Raw genomic sequence first — 20,941 nt, 5'->3', positions numbered from 1 at the left:
CCCAGAGATGGGTTGCGACTGGAAGGGCATCCGCTGCATCAAAACGTGCTGGATAAGTAAGCGGGTCATTCCGATTAATAAAGGGACTAAGCCGAAAAGAAAATGCATGAATGAATGAATTGGCTGTGTACCCGTTCCCACTGGCCTAGAAATATATGTGTAACATTGTTAACCTATATATAAAACTGGAGGAACTGATGGATTTAAAAAAAAAAAAATCTGTCTTTTGTCCCTTTTTTGTTTTGTTTGCCCTTTCTTTTCTGTCTGTATAGCTGTTGTTGCTTTTTATATTGCTCTGTGTTGCTTTAAGGTCAAAATAAAAATATAAATAAATAAATGAAAACATGGTGGATGTAGCACCTCCAAGTTCCAGTCATACTACTTCCATTCACACTGTATAGAACGTACTTTTCTAACAGCCGAGTAGTACATTTAAATTCAAATACAGTACCTTGAGTAGTAGGCAATTTCGGACGCAGCCAGACCACTAGAAACTATCAAGCAGATGTGTATTGGAGCTAAACTGTGCAGAGCTGTGGCCCTCCAGGAATTGAGTTTGAGACCGTTGATCTAAATGGAGACAGTACATAGCTTATTGTGTTGTGTTTATACACAGTTATTTTTTTAGAATAAGTATTATTATAGACATTATGCATTAAACCTACCCTTAACATACAGACACACTTGTCACAACACTCACATGACCAATAAAAATAAAATCATTATAAGACACTGCAAAACAATGTAGTTGCAATGTAGTTTTTTTCTTCTTCTTTTAAATCACCATTTCGCCATGTGAATTGTGTTTACTCTCAGCCTCTGTTTGGCCACATCCGCATGATAAATTGTGATGAAGTCAGCCACACAGTTCATCCACAAATCTCTTCCTCTGCCTGTAAAAACAACACACACGCTCCCAAGCTCCTGCACAGTACGGACACACACAATAACAGCAGAACTGGAGACTCACAGAGGCAGGAAGACAGTGCAGGTGACAGGTGTTTCTGAGCAGATTAGCCAGATAATAGTTTATTTACAGCATCACAGCTGAAAGGAACAAATATATGTTGTGTTATTTTTACTCATTCATTCATTTATTTTCCTTTGGCTTAGTCCCTTTATACATCAGGGGTCGCCACAGCAGAATGAACTGCCAATCTATCAAGCACGCTTTACACAGCGGATGCCCTTCCAGCTGCAACCCAGTACTGGGAAACATCCATCATTCACACACCTACATTGCAGCCAGTTAAGTTTATTCAGTTCACCTATAGCACATCTTTGGAGTGTGGGGGAAACCAGGGCACCTGGAGGAAACCCATTCAAACACGGGGAGAACATGCAAACTCCACACAGAAATTTCAACTGACCCAGCCGGGACTCGAATCAGTGACCTTTTTGCTGTGAGGCCACAGTGCTAACCACTGAGCCACTGTGTCGACTAACTTTACATTTTCATACAATTGAACTAGAATGAATTGATATGAATTAGCCACTAAACTGACAAAACGTAAAATAGTTCCAGATCAGGCTGGAAAATCTATGAAGCCCAAAATCTCAAAACCGATGCATGCAAAACTGTTTCTAACATAAAAACAGACAATTTGTCATATATCGGTGCTTTTTTTTTTTTTGGTCTGATTGTATAGTTCTCTTCATTCAAGTTGCTTTAAAAACATCTGCTAAATATTGCTTCATAAAATTGAAGGCAAAGCCGGGTTCATCTACCCTTCACTCTTTCTGCTTGACTTCAATCCTCCATTTCTGCAGTTCTACAGGGGGTCTGACATGGAAATGTGTTTTCTGTTAAACTGTGACTGTGTTTTTACTCATAACTTTCACTGACGTCCTTCTTCTTGCCATCATGAAGAAATTATAGTGGTATAGATTTACTGTACTCACAGGAGAAGACCTTTACTGGAAAGTTGAAGTGGGAACACAGAGGAGAACGAGATTGATATTATAGAGAGGAGAAGGTCAGATGGATTTTGTATCGGGGGAGGGGCATTCAAATTATAGAAAGCATTTGATTGGGCAAAATGAGAGAGTGCAGCATGAGTCATCAGTAGTTTATGGATTTCAAAACAGACCCGATTGCATCACAAGGGTTAAATATTCATTCATTTATTCATTTTCCTTCAGCGTAGTCTCTTATTTATCAGGGGTCGCCACAGCAAAATGAACCGACAACTATTCCAGCATGTGTTTTATGCAGCAGATGCCCTTCCAGCTGCAATCCAGTACTGGGAAACACCCATACACTCCCACATTCACACACACACTCATACACTACAGCCAATTTAGTTCATCCAATTTCCCTATAGCGCATGTTTTTGGACTGAGATTTACCAGATCACCCGAAGGAAACCCATGCAAACACTGCATGGGAAAACATGCAAACTCTGCACAGAAATGCCAACTGGCCCAGCTGAAATTCGAACCTGCAACTTTCTTCTAAGATTACATATATTTACAGTTAATTATACTCAATATAATATGGCAGATTCAAAGCAGTTTGGGATTGTTTTATTTATTTTTCGAGCACAAAAGAAGACATTCTGGAAAATGCAGGAAACCTGTAACCATCGACATTCATAGTACGAAAAGCAAATACTGTGGATGTCAATGGCTATCGGTCTCCAACATTCTTCAAAATATATTCTTTTGTGTTGAGCAGAACAAAGGGTGAGTGAATAATGACAGAATTTTGGGAGAACTATCCCTTTAAAGGTTCTTCATGGAACCATAGAGCAGTATCCAATCAAAATTGGCGATAAAGATTGTTTTTGCTTCCATACATTTTAGACAAAGTTATGAGAAACTAATGAGACCTCCGTGAGACGGGAAAGCAGGTTTAGAGTAGAAAACTGGTCTTTAGGGTAGCAGCATAAAACACACACACACACACACACACACACACACACACACAGAATACTAGACTGTGCAAAGTCATAATGGAACCCAAGAGAGACGCTAATCTTCAGGAACTCATACTATCATCATCTGTGACCATATGTGTGTGTGAGGGTGTGTGAGAAAGATGAGATAGAGAACAGGAAATGTTTACACAAAATTCCTACATTTTCTGTGCCATGAAGCCACCAAACGTCCTTTATGTTTCCTGAAAGTGTGAATGATCTGAAATGTTGCTCTGGTGGCTTGTCATTGGAGAAATTACATGACATGAGTGTTTGTGGACTCTCTGTAGTTTGAGGGTAATGTTGTCCCTATAAAAGGGAGCTAAATCTAGCACACGTCCCTTTAGGGACATTCATGAACGTCCTCAAATGAAAAAGTTACTCATACACACAGTTGTATTTCTAAACATTTGTAGTTGCACGTAATGTAAATATATATAGATCTATGTTTTTTTTAACAGAAAAGAATTATAAATTGTGTCATAAATATAGAAGAGTTTACAGTTTAAAGTACGATTTAACATGAGTTTATTTAAAGTCAAGTGTACTTAATAGTGAATTAAAAATGCTCCAACATGTAATTAATGAAACTGGATTGGAAAGCTTTTCTTTATTTATTAATCTTTTTTTTTTTTTTTTTTTTTTACAAAGTTATATTAACAGTGTTTGTTTATGATCTGTTTACATTCACTGGCCACTTTATTAGGTACACCTGTCCAGCTGCTTGTTAACACAAATTTCTAATCAGCCAATCACATGGCAGCAACTTAATCCATTTAAGCATGTAGACATGGTCAAGACGATCTGCTGCAGTTCAGAGCATCAGAATGGGGATGAAAGCTGATTTTAGTGACCTGGTATGGTTGTTGGTGCCAGACGGGCTGGTCTGAGTATTTCAAAAACTGCTGATCTACTGGGATTTTCACGCACAACCAGCTCTAGGGTTTATAAAGAATGGTCTGAAAAAGAGAAACAATCCAGTGAGCGGCAGTTCTGTGAGTGCAAATGCTTTGTTGATGCCAGAGGTCAGATGAGAATGGCCAGACTGGGTCCAGCTGATAGACAGTAACTCAAATAACCACTCATTACAACCGAGGTCTGAAGAAGAGCATCTCTGAACACACGTCCAACCTTGAGGCTGATGGGCTACAGCAGCAGAAGAGCACACAGGGTGCCACTCTTGTCAGCTAAGAACAGGAAACAAGATACAATTCACACAGGCTCACCAATATTGGACAATAGAAGATTGACGTTGCCTGGTCTAATGAGTCTTGATTTCTGCTGCGACATTCGGATGGTAGGGTCAGAATTTGGAGTCAACAACATGAAAGCTTGAATCCATCCTGCCTTGTATCAACAGTTCAGGCTGCTGCTGGTGGTGTGATGGTGTGGGAGATATCTTCTAGGCACATTTTTGGGTTTCTTGAACATGACAATGAGTTCACTGTACTCAAATGGCCTCCACAGTCACCAGATCTCAATCCAATAGAGCACCTTTGTGATGTGGTGGAAGGGGAGATTCACATCATGGATGTGCAGCTGACAAATCTGCAACTGTGTGATGCTATCATGTCAATATGGACCAAAATCTCTGAGGAATATTTCCAGATCCTTGATTAATCTATGCCCCGAAGGATTAAGGCTGTTCTAATGGCAATAGGGTGTCCAACACAGTACTAGTAAGGTGTACCCAATAAAGTGGCCGGTTAGTGTATATTTTCTTTTAACCTAAATTAATCTTATTTCAAACTCTCCTTTCTGGACATTCAAGTATATGTCCTCAAGTGGAAAATACAATATTTGGATGACCATAGTAGCCTTCTATAAAAACATAGCGTTGACATTAAAAGGTCCACAGTTTGTCCTCATTTATGAGTGTGTTCTGCTGGGTTTTATAAGGATAGAGTGATTCAAAACTGGACAACTGGGGGGCCACTTCAATAAACTGGGTCACAATGTTCGGCATTAACCCAGGACACACACACACACACACAATTGCTTTAGAAATGACATGCAGAGTTCACAATAGAAACACACACACACACACACACACACTCATAGTCCCCAAAAATTGCTTTAGAAATGACATGCAAAATTCACAATAGACACACGCACACACATACACACACACACACACACACAATCAGTACTCCTCTGTCCTTTGATAAACGTTATCTCCCTGTGTGTTTCTATCTGTCCTGGAAACAATAATAAGCAGAGAGAAATGCAGTCTGTGTGTGTGTGTGTGTGTGTGTGTGTGTGTGTGTTTGTGTGTGTGTGTGTGTGTGTGGAGCAGCTCCTGAGCTCAGGGTGGAGATCTGTGTTTTCCAGCAGTGTCTTATCAGTCTGTTTCTCTCTCCATTCCTCTGCATTTATTCTCTCTATCTGCCCTGAGCTCCGGCTGTTGTTTCTGCTTATGAAAACAGCGGCTCACAGTAAGTGGACTCCAGCAGACCCAGTCCTATGATGTAAAGGGCACCAACGCACTATAACTTCTGAAATAAAGAGATATTCTAGAATTTAAAGGGACAGTTCACCCCAAAACTGAACATTCGGTCTTCATTTATTTTCCTTTCACTTGTCACAAACCTGCTGAAGTTTCTTTCTTCTGTTAGATACAACAGAAGATATTTTGAAGAACGCTGGAAACCTGTAACCATCGATTTTCATAGTTTTTGTTTTTTCTATTATAGATGTTTAATGGTTACAGTTATCATTTTTGGATGAACGTTAATACGCTTATACTTTTTTAAATGTTAAATGTTATGTAATTTACTTGTTATTCCCTTTTTTATCCTTCAGTTTCCAAGAAAGAATTTCTTTTTCTGAAAATAAAAAAATAAGGTTTGATTTCATTTTTTGTTTGTTTTTGTTTTTTATTTTGTAAATGTTTTAATGCAAATTTATTTTAAACCATCTGAATTTCAAATTTAAATAAATTAATGTAACTTATACGACATACAGTAAAATGTTCTTCATTTGAAGTTTTCCAAACAAGAGTAAAAGAACATTTTTTAAGCATGTTTCACGAGATACACACTGTAAATTGTTTTGTTGTTGTTTCAACTTAAAAAAATTAAGTTTACTTCACTTAAATAATAAAGTTTTCTTAGTAGTAGTGCACACGGTAGCACTTTATTTTGATAGTCCATTTGAGTATTAGTAGACTGTCTGCTTAATATCTGCTGATACTGCTCTTTCAACAGACATTTAGCTGACTATAAGCAACATGCAAATACATGTCAACTTACACTAACTCTAACCCCAACCTAACAGTCTACTTATAATCTAATGAGAATAAGTTGGTATGTAGATGCAATTTAACCTAAATTCAACAAACGGACCATCAAAACAAAGTGTGACCATTTTCGTACCTCGGGTTAAAGTTGAAAGGACTTGACAATACAAGTAATGGACGTGGTCTAAGTTGTTATAATTGAGAATAATGCTGATAGACCTTTATGATTCAAGTGTAATGGACATGGTTTAAGTTTGGTAAACTTAAATATTAAAGTTTCCAAAAAATCCAAACTGATCCCAAACCCGCCCAAATTTTGTCATCCTGCTTAAGCCATTTTTCATCATGCAGCACAATCAAATTCTAAACCTGCAGGAAGATGTTTATTGTCTGACGTCATCCAAACGTAAACAAAAATAAATTTAAGTGAAAGTATTACAATAAAAGTTAACTAATATATATGAGTTCAGCTGAGTCATGTTTTTAAAGTCTAATAAGTTCAGCCAAGTAAAACTTTGATATATAAGTTGTCAACACATTCAACCCAGTTAACTTAATCTAAAATATTAGTTATGATAATTGGCATTTTTTCAGGTCATACATTCTGAAGCACATATACAACCATAAATGCGATATTTGAAAAAAGATACAGATCAAAATAATATATAAAATTTATATAATAAAATATAAAAGAAATATCAGAAATACAACATTTGTATCCGTAATATAGCACAGAGAACATCTTCAATTGTTAATTTTAACTGTAGACTCGTTGCCTTATAATTATTAGGTAAACAAACACTGTTAAAAATGCAGGGTTCCTCACAATTCCATCATGCTGTCTCAACACAAGTCAATTAAGTTAATTTAATCATTTTTACAAATTTAAATGTATTAAACAAAAAACAATTAGGTCCCGAAAAAACGTAAGAATTGGGTTATTTAAACAAGTTTTAAATAAGCAGGTTGAACAAGCTGCAAAAGTCATTTTTTGTGTGAGTGTGTTGTTGCAACACAGGTTCATTGTGGATATGTACCCCTGTCTACATTTCTGGAGAGTGTGAATTATGCAGCTAGATGTACATATGGCTGCATTTCATCTTTAAAATGAATGCTACAGGGCAGAATGTTTTCGCAGACGGCTTTTGTTTCATTTGTTCCTTTTAAGCTGACCCCTTACTTCCGTACGGACGGCTTTTCCGGTGCTACCAGTTTGCAGCTCATCACATATGCCGGTGGACTTGGAGTGCGGAGCTGAGTTGACCGTGACGACCGCAACGAGTCCGTCATTCAGTCAGTCAGTCAGTCGATAGCAAGATGGCCTGGTTGGCTGAAATATATATTGCGCCCTCTGGTGGATTTGTGCAAAAAGAGGACACATGAGAGGAGTTTGTGATCATTAAAAAAGTGTGCACAGCGGCCTCTGGTGGACTTGCAAAAGCAACAACTGCAAGCAGACGTACCTCCAATTACATATTTCACTGTCCCCAGAAATGTAGACCTGGGTGCATATCTGTAATAAGCCTGGGTCGGTATAATTCTAAAAGTTATACAATGAGTTTACTGACTTTTCTTTTAGTTAAATCAAGTTTTTGCTTTTAGGGCAATGGGTTTACTCACTTTTTAAAGTAACTAATCGCTTTTCACAGTGTACATTTATATTTATACATTTTTATTCCCATCCCAGATAAGCTGCTCGTTTTCAGTAAGACCAACCCATTTTCCCCACTTCCCCTGATTCACCATCACTGGCCTATAATCATACAAGAGGGCACCAGATATTTCAAAGGGAATATAAAGCATGTTGGAAATGGCAGACGATTATACTGCAGGCATTTAGCCCTGTCAGACTGACCTCAAACTTGCTCAGATTTATACAGAACGTTACTATATCATTACAGCAGTGCTCTTTAATCGTGTCTAGGTTAACACTAAAGTTAGAGCATGCGTGAATGTGTGTGTACTTGTATAAGTATCTTTGAGAGGCCGCTTTGAGCTTTAGACCATCCAAGTAAAGTGAGGATGTAGAGTATTTGGCTTTTTTAAATGAAAAGTTACTCTAAAAATTAATTTACTCGTCCTTCACGAATTCCAAACCTGTCTGAGTTTCGTTTTCTATAGTACACACACACACACACACACAAATATATATATTCTGAAGAATGTTGGGGGGAAAAGACTGCCATTGACTTTCATGGTATTTATTTTGCTCCTACACTGTAAAACTCAACAGTCAACTTTATGAAATGAGTGTAGTTAACTCAAAATTGACTAAAAGTTAATTCTACTCATTTGAAAAGAGTTTTGAACTCAGAGTTGAAGGTTTTGAGTTAATTAAATAACTTATTACTTCAACTTCAATTGAGTAAGTTCACAGTATACAGTAGATTATTTTTTAACTCAAATGGTTTGTAGCAATCGGTTTCCTCAAAAGGTTTTAGTTGCCTTAACTTATTGAGTTTTCCAGTACTCAGTTGGTTTGAGTTCTCTTCATTTATTGGGTTTTACTGTGCTCACAGTGCTTTATTTACTCAAATTGATCACAGTACTCATTAGGATAAGCTTTTGAACTTGTTGCAATCAGTTTCCACAAATGGTTTGATATCTGGTAGGATATCTTAGTTAGTTAGTTAGTTAGTTAGTTAGTTAGTTAGTTAGTTAGTTAGTTAGTTAGTTAGTTAGTTTATATAGCACATTTTTTTACAACACAACTTTGCCCAAAGTGCTAATCACAATCAATACTAAATTAAAATAAAACCTACATCACATACATAACAATTAAAACATAAGGCAAACCCCTCAACATTAAAAAGGCTCAAATGCTAAAGATGGAGTTTCAAATGCTTTTTACAAGATAGAGTTGGAGCATGTCTGATGTGGGGTGGTACATCAAAACAATACATCTTGTTTTGCATTGTACTGAATAAAGAAATTCAGTCACACGACTTTTAGCTCAATAAACTACTAATTAGCTGCTCAATAGTTATTGAGGTAGCAGTTGAGTTTAGGTATTGGGTAGGATTAGGGATGAAAAATAAGATCATACGTTATAAGTGCTTATAAACATCTTCAATGTTTTCTTAATAGGCAGGTAATAAGCAGTAGTAAATCGTGTAAACTGTTGCTTAAACTAAAGTTACCAGACATGTAAAAAAAAGTTTAGATCCACTCCGATGTTACATTGCAAAGGCCAGTAAGAAAGCAGATTTCTGTTCTGCTGGTCAATGAGTTTGAGTGTCCTCTGTGTGTGCGTACTTGTGTGTTTGCATTGAAGCATCATGAGTTCTGGCTCCCAGCACAAAGCCTTGGTGGTGTCATATTACAGTGGAACGTCCAGTTTGTCAAATGATTGCTGAAGTGCCTGAAAAACACATTATAGGTTGCGCATGTGTGTGTGTGTGTGTGTGTGTGTGTGTGTGTGTGTGTGTGTGTGTGTGTGTGTGTGTGTGTGTGTGTGTGTGTGTGTGTGTGTGATGACTCATCCTGCTCTGAAGGCCATGTAATGTCTAAGACACTTCCCCAGATTTGTCCTGCAGGGGAACAAGTAGCTCAATGAAACAGCTCAGAAAGGGAAGAAATGATTAACTCCCCATGGTTCTTTCACTAAATTGTGAAAGAATAAGTGTCATTTGTTAACGTCGGTTAATTATATCAGTTCAACTGAATCAAATGAAGTTAAAATGAATTAAACATGATCAATTGTGTTATTGTTATTTGAAGTTAACAAAGATTAATGAACAGTGTGATGAATAAATGTCTCAGTGTTAATAAATGCATTTATCGATGCATTTATTTATCATATTTTTGCATTATACAGTACATAAGAAGTTAAATTGAGGATTATTAACTTTTCTCTGAAATTCAGTTCATTTAAAAATATTTCCCACAAGTTATTTATTAGAGAGAAGAGGTTTTTCAACACATTTGTAAACATAATAGTTTTAATAACTAACTTCTAATTTTAGTTTACATTTATTTTGTTATCATAATTATGACAGCACCTACTATTTTGTAGTTGTCTTAAAAGAAACTATTAGTTTAAAGTGAACTTTAAAGGCTTAACTTACTGGTTTAAATAGGCATGTTAGGTTAACTGGGCAAGTTATTGGATAACAGTGGTTTAGCCAGTAGAGGGGAAAATTATTAAGGAATCGATAATATCAACACAGGCTCATTGTGAAAACGTACTCCCGTATACATTTCTAGAGAGTGGGAATTATGTAGCCAGAGTTGCGAATGGCTGCATTTCATCTTGAAAAGAAACACCACAAGGCGGTAAGACGCTGTCGATGGCTTTTGTTTCTTTTCACTCTACTGGCTGACCGCTTACCTCCATGTGGACGGCTGTTCTGCTGTTAACAGGTTTGCCCAGTAGTTCACTACATATGTTGGTGGACTTGTGATGCAGGGAGGAGTTGACCACGAAGACGGAGTTCAAGATTTGTGAAGAATGGTTCCAAAAAGCAGGAAAAACAAAAACAAACGGCAAAAAATAATATTATCAAGTAAATAACAGGGTGAGAATGTGGTAAGATGTGAAAACGTGGTAAAAATTACACTGTAAAAAATGTTACTTAGATCTAACTTATAAAAAGTGAGGCAAGTGGTTGCATCGGACGTTTTAGGTTGATTCAACTTCCAGCCTTTTTTAAGTATTTTAAACACTAAAACATTGCTTAAAACAAATGCAATAAAATTAAGTTGAGCCAACTAATATTTCTAAAATTACTCAAATCAGATAAACTTACTTTTTTTGTTAAACTTAACTTACTTATACATTGCTATATGTTGACTGTACTCATTTTAATTAAGTATTATGAACTTAATGATCTAAATAAAATTAACCATGCATATGTCATTTAAAACTAATTTAATTGACTTCTGGCTGTAACCTCAGAAAATAAATCGGCGTTTCTATATTGTAAGCACAATATACACTAGGAAAAACAGATAAACAGACTTTCCTGTCAATAACAATTAAATAAGAATGGGAAGATGGATTAAAGACCATAACATGTATTCAATATCAATCGATGTTCCTTTTAATAGTGACTACAAAATAGGCCATTAATGTGGCTACACATACACAATACATAAATAAAAACATTAATAATACCAGATCCTATTGAGAAATCATCCAAGGCAACTCAGTGAGGAGATTTGCATATTTTGATAAAGATTTAGGATGCATAATGTCCAGTCCCACAAAGAGTCTCTAATATATCTCAAATGTATACAGTTTTGATGGATACTTGAAGTCGAGGACATCGGTAAGTCCAAACAGGAGCCATCATGCATTTGACAGGTTTGGCAAACCTCTGACAGTCCTATGATAATCCAAACTGTGTTGGGCTGATGGCAAATTTTTCCCGTGGGCAGCCGCATGCACCTCTGATTCCTCACAACTCTATTGGTAGAGACAAAAAGAAACAGGAGTTCAGGTGGTTGCTACCAAACAACATTAAATAGCTAAATACTGAATAGGAAATAACTACAAGTAAAGTTACAAAAGTCCAGTGAGAATGATGCATGGATGAAACACCTTAGTTTATCAGTTAAAAATTACCTTAGTTAAAATTACCTAACTTCTATTTAAAAAAATAAAAAAAGGTTATAGAGGTTGTGTAATTACATTATTCCAGGTGTTTTTAGTTATCAAATTTTAAAGAAAACTGTGATTTTACTCAGTGTAACAGTGCATGTCATTGTGTTTTCCTGTCAATCAAAGAATTGTTAAAATTTAGGTATTACATTTTTTGTTTATTTTGGCAACTTATAAAGCATAAGAATGTGTATTTAATTTAGATATTAAAACTGTTTGAAAATGGCTATATGAAAATTATAGAATACAAGTTCTATAATTTAAATGTCATCTTCATTTTGCACCAAACTTTGCACGTCATAATACAAATTTTATTAAATAAATAAACAAATACATTGCCATTTTACACATTACATTAAGGTTTACATTAAATTTTTGCTAAAGCTACATTTAATTGACTTTTTCTTCAAATTTAATGTCACTGGCAAATGACAGTTCAGTGATTCAGTGTTATCAGTTAGCTTTATTGAAAGACTGACAGATAATAAGAAACTGCATTAGGATATTTTTATACTGTTTTTACTGTTGCACACATAAAAAAATCTTCAGATATCAAATGTAAGTTAATTCTATGGAGCCCACTATTGTTTGCAATTTTACCAATGTTTTACTTGCCTGCAAATAATTATAGCTGTAGTTGTATCTAATGTTTTTCTTACCTGGATGTGAAGTTTGAAGATCCACAGGTAACAAAATCACTTTGGTATCTAAAGACCAAGAACATGCATTTTAGAATGAGGTGCATACAATTTAAATGGTTCTGTAAACATCAGTAGTAAATGTAATTTAAGTTAAAATAAATTGTAAATCTGTAATTTATTTACTATGCAGCATTAAAAAACTTATGGACTAAATCTCTAAAACACAAACTTTAAGTTATACTTTCTCTTACGTTAAACACAAACTACTTAACTGTTGCATACGTTTCTGCATTTAATATCCATCCTTAATGTGCTGCTATAACTTAGGTGAGCTAACTTTAGCTAAGTTAGCGCTAACAAACTGAACCCCCACACCCCGACCGCCCACCAGTGACCTTGTTAATCGGTTCTGCAACGTTAGTTATACCTACTAAGTGTTTTAAAACTACTTTCACTATTTTTATTCAATAATATCACTTTTAATCGTTAGCATAAACTAGCGTTGGTTAGCGTTAGCCAACTTAGCTTTCCATGTGAGAGCAGTCTAACTGTTAACATACCTGAGGCTACAGTACAATTTACAAAGCTAAAACCTCACCTGCCTAGCGAAGACAGCAGTTTTGCATGACTTTACAATTATCATTCGGCTAAATTTGCAACTTACCGTGTTAATCAGATCCGCTGCTGGGAGCAGTTAATGTCGACCATTGCAGAAGCTGCGTCTGCCTGCTAAATCCCGGGCAATGAAAAAGGAGTCACGCCAAACTATTAAAATCACGTTTTATGAACACCTGCCCACATCGACAGCTGCTCTAATAAATTGTCTGTGTCAACTCACTTTTATAACATTTATTCTACACAATAACCACGTAAAAAAATCTACTCAAATAAATTGCATTAGTTTTATTCAAAATATACAGTTATATAAAAACTGATATATTTTAAGTAAAGAGGAAGCAAATTTAATTTTTTTGGTATAAAACAAATAAAATTAACTAGATTGCAATTATTTAAAGTAGATAGAACCAACTTTGTGAGTGTAGCACTTTTTACAGTGTAGGTGAGGTCTTTCTTTTTTGGATTGCGTTTGAAAACACTGTCGGTTAGGTTTAGTTTTGGGGGGTATGGGGGGCTTTGGTTGGCTGGATGTTTAGTCAGTCAGTTGACAGCAGCCTCTGGGTTATTTACACAAAATTAGCAGGCGTAAATGGCACTCGCAAGAAAAGTTTGAGATCGGAAAAAGCGTATACAACGGCCTCTGTTGGATTTGCTAAAACAAAAACTTTTTTTTTTTTTAAAAAGTACCTCCTGGGATGTATTTTGCGATCTCTATATAAGGGTACATAATGAGCCTGGGTTGAAAAATATTGACCTTAAAATTTGCATTCAAAAAAAAATAAATAAATAATAATAATAAAAATATTCTAGCTAAACTAAACAAATAAGACTTCCTTCAAAAAAAAAAAATAGATTTATATATTTTAAAAAGTATAGATAGTATTAACTTAAGCACATACAACAAGAAAACAAATCATACCAACAAATAAAAAGGTAAATAACAATGTGGCTTGGCAAAAACTACAATTGTAGAATCACAGAATACACTCTACTTTGCACTTAGGAAAGAAAAATAATCAATTTGCTGTAACAAGGACTTGGTATATATTTGACAATAAAACATGTTCTTGGATATATTTCCTAAATGGGTCCCAAATTTTCTTAAACTGGTTAGATTAATCTCAAGACCAGGGGTGTCCTAACTCGGTCCTGGAGGGCTGGTTTCCTGCTGCATTTAGCTCCAACTTGCTTTAACACACCTGCCAGGAAATTTCTAGTATATCTAGTAAGAGCATGATTAGCTGGTTCAGGTGTGTTTGATTAGGGTAGGAGCTAAAATCTCTAGGACACCGGCCCTCCAGGACCGAGTTTGAAAACCCCTGCTCTAGACAGTCCAGTTTTTTCCAACTTAAGAAAGAAGAGGACATCACGGTTACACTCTGTTGGGGTTGGAGATTTCTGATCCTTCCACCAAAGCAATATTAGTCGTTGGGCTAGGAGCACAATAAAAGCTATGCAATCTGATTGTATCTTTGTAAGATTATACGACGTGGACAAAATTCCAAAAATGGCAATCCGTGGGCAAGGAGAGCAAGATATACTCAAAAAAAAAAAAACAGATATAGTTTTGAAATAACTGTCCCAAAAGCAGTTAAGCTTTATACATGACCAAATGTGCATGAGTGGCTGGGGGGGATTATACAGTAACTATTACAAGCAGGATCTATACGCTGAAAGTGCTGCTTTAAGTTTGTCCAGTGTACATGATGCACAATTTTGCACTGACAGAGGACTTGCGAATTCTGCATTAGACTGATTCCCAATCCTCATCTCACTTGTACCTTGAAATTAATTGATATCTAGTGACTTCATCATCAAAATTGGCTCTATTGTCTTTTGGTAGCGTGAGAATGTCAGATGTCATTTATAAATGTGCTTTTTTTCCTCAGCATGTTTTCAAAATGTCAAAAACCATGTGCATTCCTCAAACTGTGTCTGTGTGCATTCCGTTTATGAACATTCAACAAAGCAGCGATTCCTTTGTGAGTGCTGAAAACAGAAAATTTGAGTGGCAAACAAACAGTTCAAAGACCCGAAGAAGAATAGCATTTTTTTTTTTTTTGGCTTTGCGTGAGCACATCAATCAAAGAGTCGAGCGAAGTCACAGAGACAGGAAAGTCTACATCTGAGTCAAACAGGCTTTATAAATAATCTCAGAATACATCAAACATCTCACTGACGTCTGGTCGGATGGACAAGAGCCAAACTATTTTATTGGAGATCAAAATCAATCTTAATTGATAAAAATGGGAAAGATTTGTGTCTAGAGCATGATAGAAGAGCAGTGCTTTACAAAATAACCAAAGCACTAAAATAACAATAATAACTAGATATAAAAGATCATCAAGACAAACTTTAGCAATTCAATTCAATTCAGCTTTATTTGTGTTGCGCTTTTACAATGTAGATTGTGTCAAAGCAGCTTCACCTAAATAGTGACTGGATCAGGGTAGTTCAGTTTTTAGTGTTTAAGTTCAGTTCAGTTTAGCTCAGTTCAGTGTGGTTTGAAATCATTAGCCCAAACACTGAAGAGCAAATTCATCGTTCAGTGTTTACAGGAATTACCAACTCATGTGCAAATCTGTTAGTAAAAATAAAATAATTGTTTGAATAAACACTGACTCTAGAAACTATACAGATTTAACAAATAAAACGAAAAATAATAAATAACTCAGACAAACGTCTTTATGGTAAAGGTCATAAATGTAGTTAAAAGTGCCTAATTTGACAAGTTAGAACATGTTTAACAGAAAATTGTATATAATTATGGGCGATATTGTGGCTCAGTGGTTAGCACTTTTGCCTCACAGCAAGAAGGTCATTGGTTCAAGTCTCAGCTTAATTGGTTGGCCTTTCTGTTTGCATGTTCTCCCGGTGTTTGCATGGTTTTCCTCCGAGTGCTCCGGTTTTCCCCACAGTCCAAAGACATGCACTATAGGTGAATTGAAGAAACTAAATTAAACTTAGTAATCATGAGCTTTTCTGATGTGTTTGTCCTTAAAAAGTGCATCTACAGATGTTTCTATAAAAAGCCGCAGGGCATATTTTCCAGCACAGTGCTTAATTCTGAAAAACTATTATTTATTTTTGCTAATCAAGATTTTATTTCAGTTCCTTTTTTAGTAACTGTTTTAGTTCTACATTTATTCTGAATGTTTTATCTTTTTATTTCAGTTAAACTAAATGTTTTTTGACCAATAGTTTTCATTTTCGTTTACTTAGCCTTTCTCTGGTCTAGTTGTTTTCAGACAAACTGAAATAAAATGCTCATTGAATTTACAAATTTTTTTTTTAAAGTTATAAGTGGTTGCAAACAATTTATTTCGGTTAAGTTAAACATTTAGTAATGTTCAACTTAATTTCATTTAAATTCAGCCCATATAAATAGTTTGCAACCACTTACTTTAAATGTAGTCAAATTTAGTAAACCCAATGAATAAATGTTTTAGTGCACGTGCAGCTCGTGTCTTTCCGTTTTCAGTGGTGTTGGACACACAGCAATGCTGCCTGACTGCTTGAACACTGACAGCATGATTGATGGTTCATAGCTCAGCATGTCAGTTTTAGTGACTTTATCCAATCACATCTGTCTGCTTTTCCCCCTTGACAGCGTCTCTCATGGAGAAAGAGGGAAGGAAATACAGTGTTGTTTAGCTGGCTAAATCAACGGGTGATCTGCAATGAAAGGCAGGAAAGCCCTGGAGGAAAGTCTCCTGCTGAGATGTCACATGTGGAAGCCAAACATGTGGGGTTTTCTGGGGTCGTGCCTTCTGATTGCAGATTAGCGACTTTGGGAATCATATTCGCCCCTCTGACATGAAAGCTTGTCATGAGGCAACGTGGAGATTTAGTTTGATTGAATTCTATAAGAGGGCTTTGAGAAGGCATCGGTGCAAATGTTTACTCAAGATGGCAAAAGATTAATAAGAGAAATATGTGGCTCAGTGGTTAGCACTGACGCCTCACAGCAAAACGTCGCTGGTTCGAGTCCCAGCTGGGTCAGTTGGCATTTCTTTGTGGAGTTTGTGTTGGCGTAGGTTTCCTCCAGGTGCTCCGGTTTCCCCCACAGTCTAAAGACATTTGGCATAGGTGAATTGGATGGATTAAATTGGCCGTAGTGTGTGAGAGTGGATGGGTGTTTCCCAGTAGTAGGTTGCAGCTATGAGGGCATCTGTTGTGTAAAACATATTGTATAGTGAAACAGTTGGCTGTTCATTCTGTTGTGATGACCACTAAATAATAAGGGACTAAGCCAGAGGAAAATGAATGAATGAATGACTAAAACGTGCAACAGAACAGCATTTATCTGAAATGCCAACACAATCTCACAGCAATTCGTAACTTTTTCATTTAGTGGCTAATTCGTATGAATTCGTACGATCTAATTCGTACAATTTAGTACGATTTGCTTTTTTCCCCAATGACGGTTGGGGTTAGGGGTGGGGTTAGGTGCCACACCTCCTTTTTAAAATCGTATCATTTCGTACGACTGAAATCGTACGAATTCGTACGAATTAGCCACTAAACTGGCAAAACGTAAAATACTTACATTTTCTCGTGAGATCAGGCTGGAAATGCAGTGCTTGTGTGACAGTATAAACTGAGTTTGGGCTCAGCTTTGTTTTTTGGGAGAAAAATTCAAAAAAAAATTTTAAATAACAATTTTTATTTTAAGTTTAAATTTTCAGTTTAGCAATAAAAATACAACATGTATAATATATAAACTCAAAATAGCTTAATACACTTTGAAAAAAATAGTAATATTAAATAATACAGCAATAACATATTTGTCTAATATACTTTCAATGTCCATCAGTTTAACAAAAGACTCCAAAAAGTCATAGAATACTAAGAAATGAATACTTTTGTTTAGTAAGGGTGTATTGAATTGAGGAAAAAGTGACAGGTAAAACTTTATGTTGCCGAAAGTTTCATTTTTTTTTCTTTGAACTGCTCTTTTGAACATTCAACTCTGAATGAAATCCCTTAAAATAACTGCTTTTATTAAAAATCAATGTTTTTTTTAGCAGCAAATCATCATTTTAGAATGATTTTCTGGAGTTATGATGCTAAAACTTCAGCGTTGCATCACAAGAATTAATTATATTTTAAAATACAACCGAAAAAGAAGAAATAAAAAGTCTTTTTTTGAATTGTGTCTGTTTATAAATAATTAATACACTATTACAGATTTTGCTTTATTGTTTGCAACATTGTTTTATTTTCTATTTTATTCTTTGTGTGCATGAATATATATTTATTTTTCTTCATTCATTCATTTCATTTTCTTGTCGGCTTAGTCCCTTTATTAATCCGGGGTCGCCACAGCGGAATAAACCGCCAACTTATCCAGCAAGTTTTACCCAGCGGATGCCCTTCCAGCCGCAACCCATCTCTGGGAAAATGTATTTTTCTTGCTTAGCTTAATAAGTCATGTTTAGTTCATCTACTTAAATAATTTACAATTTTGTCTCCATGAAGGCGGCTCATTCCGCTGTGGCAACCCCAGATTAAGAAAGGGACCAAGCCGAAAAGAAAATGAATGAATGGATGTATCCATGAAATACACACTGTAAAAAGTGATTAGTTGACCTTACCTTAAAAAAAAAAGAGTATACTTATTCATTTATTAATTTCCATTCAGCTTAGTCCCTTATTTATCAGGGGTCGCCACAGCGCAATGAATTGCCAACTGTTCCGACATATGCTGCAACCCAGTACTGGAAAACCTTTCACACACTCTCACATTCAGACACATTCATACACTAAAGCTGATTTTGTTTACCTAATTCACTTAGTTATACTGCATGTCTTTGGATTGTGGGAGAAACCGGAGCACCTAGAAGAATTCCACGCGAACATGGGAGGAACATGCAAACTCCACTCAGAAAATGGCAACTCAAACCAACAACCTTTTTGCTGAGGCGACAGTGCTAACCACTGAGCCACCGTGCCACCAGATTGAACAGTCATTGTCAACTTAAAAACTCCTAGTTACATTGGGTTATCTTACATTGTTAAAGTCAACTTATTGCTTTTAAGTCACTTGACTTAGTCACTTTAAGTAACCAATCACTTTTTACAGTGTAAACAAACTATGTGGGTAATTATTAAAGTGAAGTCAATGGGTTTGCTAAATTTATTTATAAGTAACTACTGTAATCGCTCTTTACAGTGCACTTGAAAAAACTGTTGTGCTTAGCAGATGTTGTTTTATTTAACTCTTTAAGTCAAAACTTCACCATTACAGCAGACTAAACACTTGTAATTCTAACAAAAATATCCTTTAATTAAGAAGAATATGATGAAAACCCCTTCAGTACACACACACACACACATACACAAAGCATATGTGTTAGATTATATAACCGGTTCCTGTTATATAAGCTTTCCCTCTTAAACCGTTTTCCCTCACAGACCCTCAGCCAATGTGTTTTCACTTTAAAACATGCTATAGGCTCTGCATTGACCTGTGTCCTTTTGTCACAAAGGCCAGCTCATGCTCTGCTATGAGAGGCATGTCTGTTAAACATGGTGTTGGTTTGTCACACACCAATATAATATGGGTGTGGATTGAATATCGCTTGCTCCCAAATGACACCAACCGTGATGCAGTAGTCCAGCAGCTTTAATGGTGCGCTGATGGAAAGCAGCTTTGTGTGTGTGTGTCTGTGTGTGTGAGGCACAATGAGTCATTTGTGGGATTTTAAAGCAGTGAGGAAGGTGTCAGATATTTTCATTGAGGATGTGTGTTGTGGTCAAGAGGCGCTGCTTGGATGAAGGCAGCGAGACCACAAGGAAAGTTTGTTTGTATATGTTGCGACATGTTTTTTGGGGAGAGTCTACAGTAGATTGGTAGTCAAAAAAATAAATAAAAATCTAATCAAATCACTTTTATTGTCATAATCAGTAGCACGTGTGCTATGATGAGTGAAAAGCTTAGGTGCTGACTCTAGGCAGTGCAAATACAATGATTTGTTTAGGATAGTCAGGTCTACTTTTTCCTTTAATATGCAGATTGACTTACATTTAAATTTGTTGGCTCTGTATAAACATGTTAGTTGTATTTTCGTGTGTTTTTATTTGTAGATTTGTATTTATTTTATTCCAGGCCCGGATTGGCTAATCGGGAGGACCGGGTAGGCCGGTCTGTTTTTTGGCCGCGAGGGCCGGTTTCCCTAGCTCCAGAATCTGTTGCTCTCATATTTTTAGACCGCAGCCTTTTTATTCATTATTTTACCGCTGCTCCGCTCTTTTTATCTATTTTCTCGCAGCTTCATGTGCAAGATGCAGCCTGCAGGTTAATGAGTCAGATGAGTCACTATTGTATGTATAGGTTGTGGTCCAGTGTGTTAGGTTACGACGTCGCTGACCCGGGTTCGATCCTCGTCTAAGTAATTTATTTTTTTCATTTTTATTGTTAAGACATATAATACTGTTAGGGTTGTTGAACATTTGAAGTTCTAAAGCAGCTGTTTTCTCAAAGAAAGACATGATAGTGTCATTAGAAACTGATTTGGAAATGACCTTATTTTAATATATTCAGTCATGAACTGAGGTGGGCCGGTCTGAGGCTTGAAACTCCAGAGCTGAAAAGGAGTCCCACTCCGGCCCTGTTTTATTCTGTAAAGCCTAACCAGGGATGAGGGCCGCACATTAGCTTTATGTTACAGTATATGCTCTATGTATACGGCACCAATTGTCTTTGTACAACAATGTCAAGTGTATTGTCCCTGTTAAATAAAAATAAGCCACTAGTTAATAGACAAAATTAGCACATTAGCTAACGGGTTACCACACATTTTTGTTTAGTGTCAATTGTCAAGGCGACATTCCACATGTGCTGTGTTGACATGCTCCTGTCAGGGTCACTGCACCAACGCAAGCCCTCTGGTACTAATGACATTGCAGAAAGGCATGCATG

At 36.2% G+C, this 20,941-nt stretch overlaps 1 protein-coding gene and 3 long non-coding RNA genes across 6 annotated transcripts in view; 1 reads left to right on the top strand and 3 right to left on the bottom strand.

The window, feature by feature from the left end:
- Positions 1-20,941, bottom strand: part of ninj2 (ninjurin 2) — a 46,162-nt gene that overhangs the window by 11,871 nt on the left and 13,350 nt on the right.
- Positions 6,325-15,657, top strand: LOC141381594 (uncharacterized). 2 transcript variants are annotated; one of them, XR_015942364.1, is made up of 3 exons: positions 6,325-10,716; positions 13,460-14,150; positions 14,326-15,657. It is a non-coding gene; the product is annotated as an uncharacterized LOC141381594 (long non-coding RNA). The 2 variants fall into 2 exon arrangements; XR_015942365.1 differs by having other exon boundaries at positions 14,319-14,560.
- On the bottom strand, positions 11,176-13,137 carry LOC148679931 (uncharacterized). Its single transcript, XR_015942355.1, has 3 exons — positions 13,064-13,137; positions 12,418-12,465; positions 11,176-11,563 (listed from the first exon to the last, which is right to left on the bottom strand). It is a non-coding gene; the product is annotated as an uncharacterized LOC148679931 (long non-coding RNA).
- LOC148679930 (uncharacterized) lies at positions 15,380-19,056 on the bottom strand. The gene is made up of 2 exons (XR_015942366.1): positions 17,818-19,056; positions 15,380-17,760 (listed from the first exon to the last, which is right to left on the bottom strand). It is a non-coding gene; the product is annotated as an uncharacterized LOC148679930 (long non-coding RNA).

Source organism: Danio rerio, chromosome 4 (assembly GCF_052040795.2).
Source record: "Danio rerio strain M-AB ecotype USA chromosome 4, GRCz13ab, whole genome shotgun sequence".
Classification (NCBI taxonomy): domain Eukaryota; kingdom Metazoa; phylum Chordata; class Actinopteri; order Cypriniformes; family Danionidae; genus Danio; species Danio rerio.
This window is presented reverse-complemented; position numbering and strand designations above follow the sequence as displayed.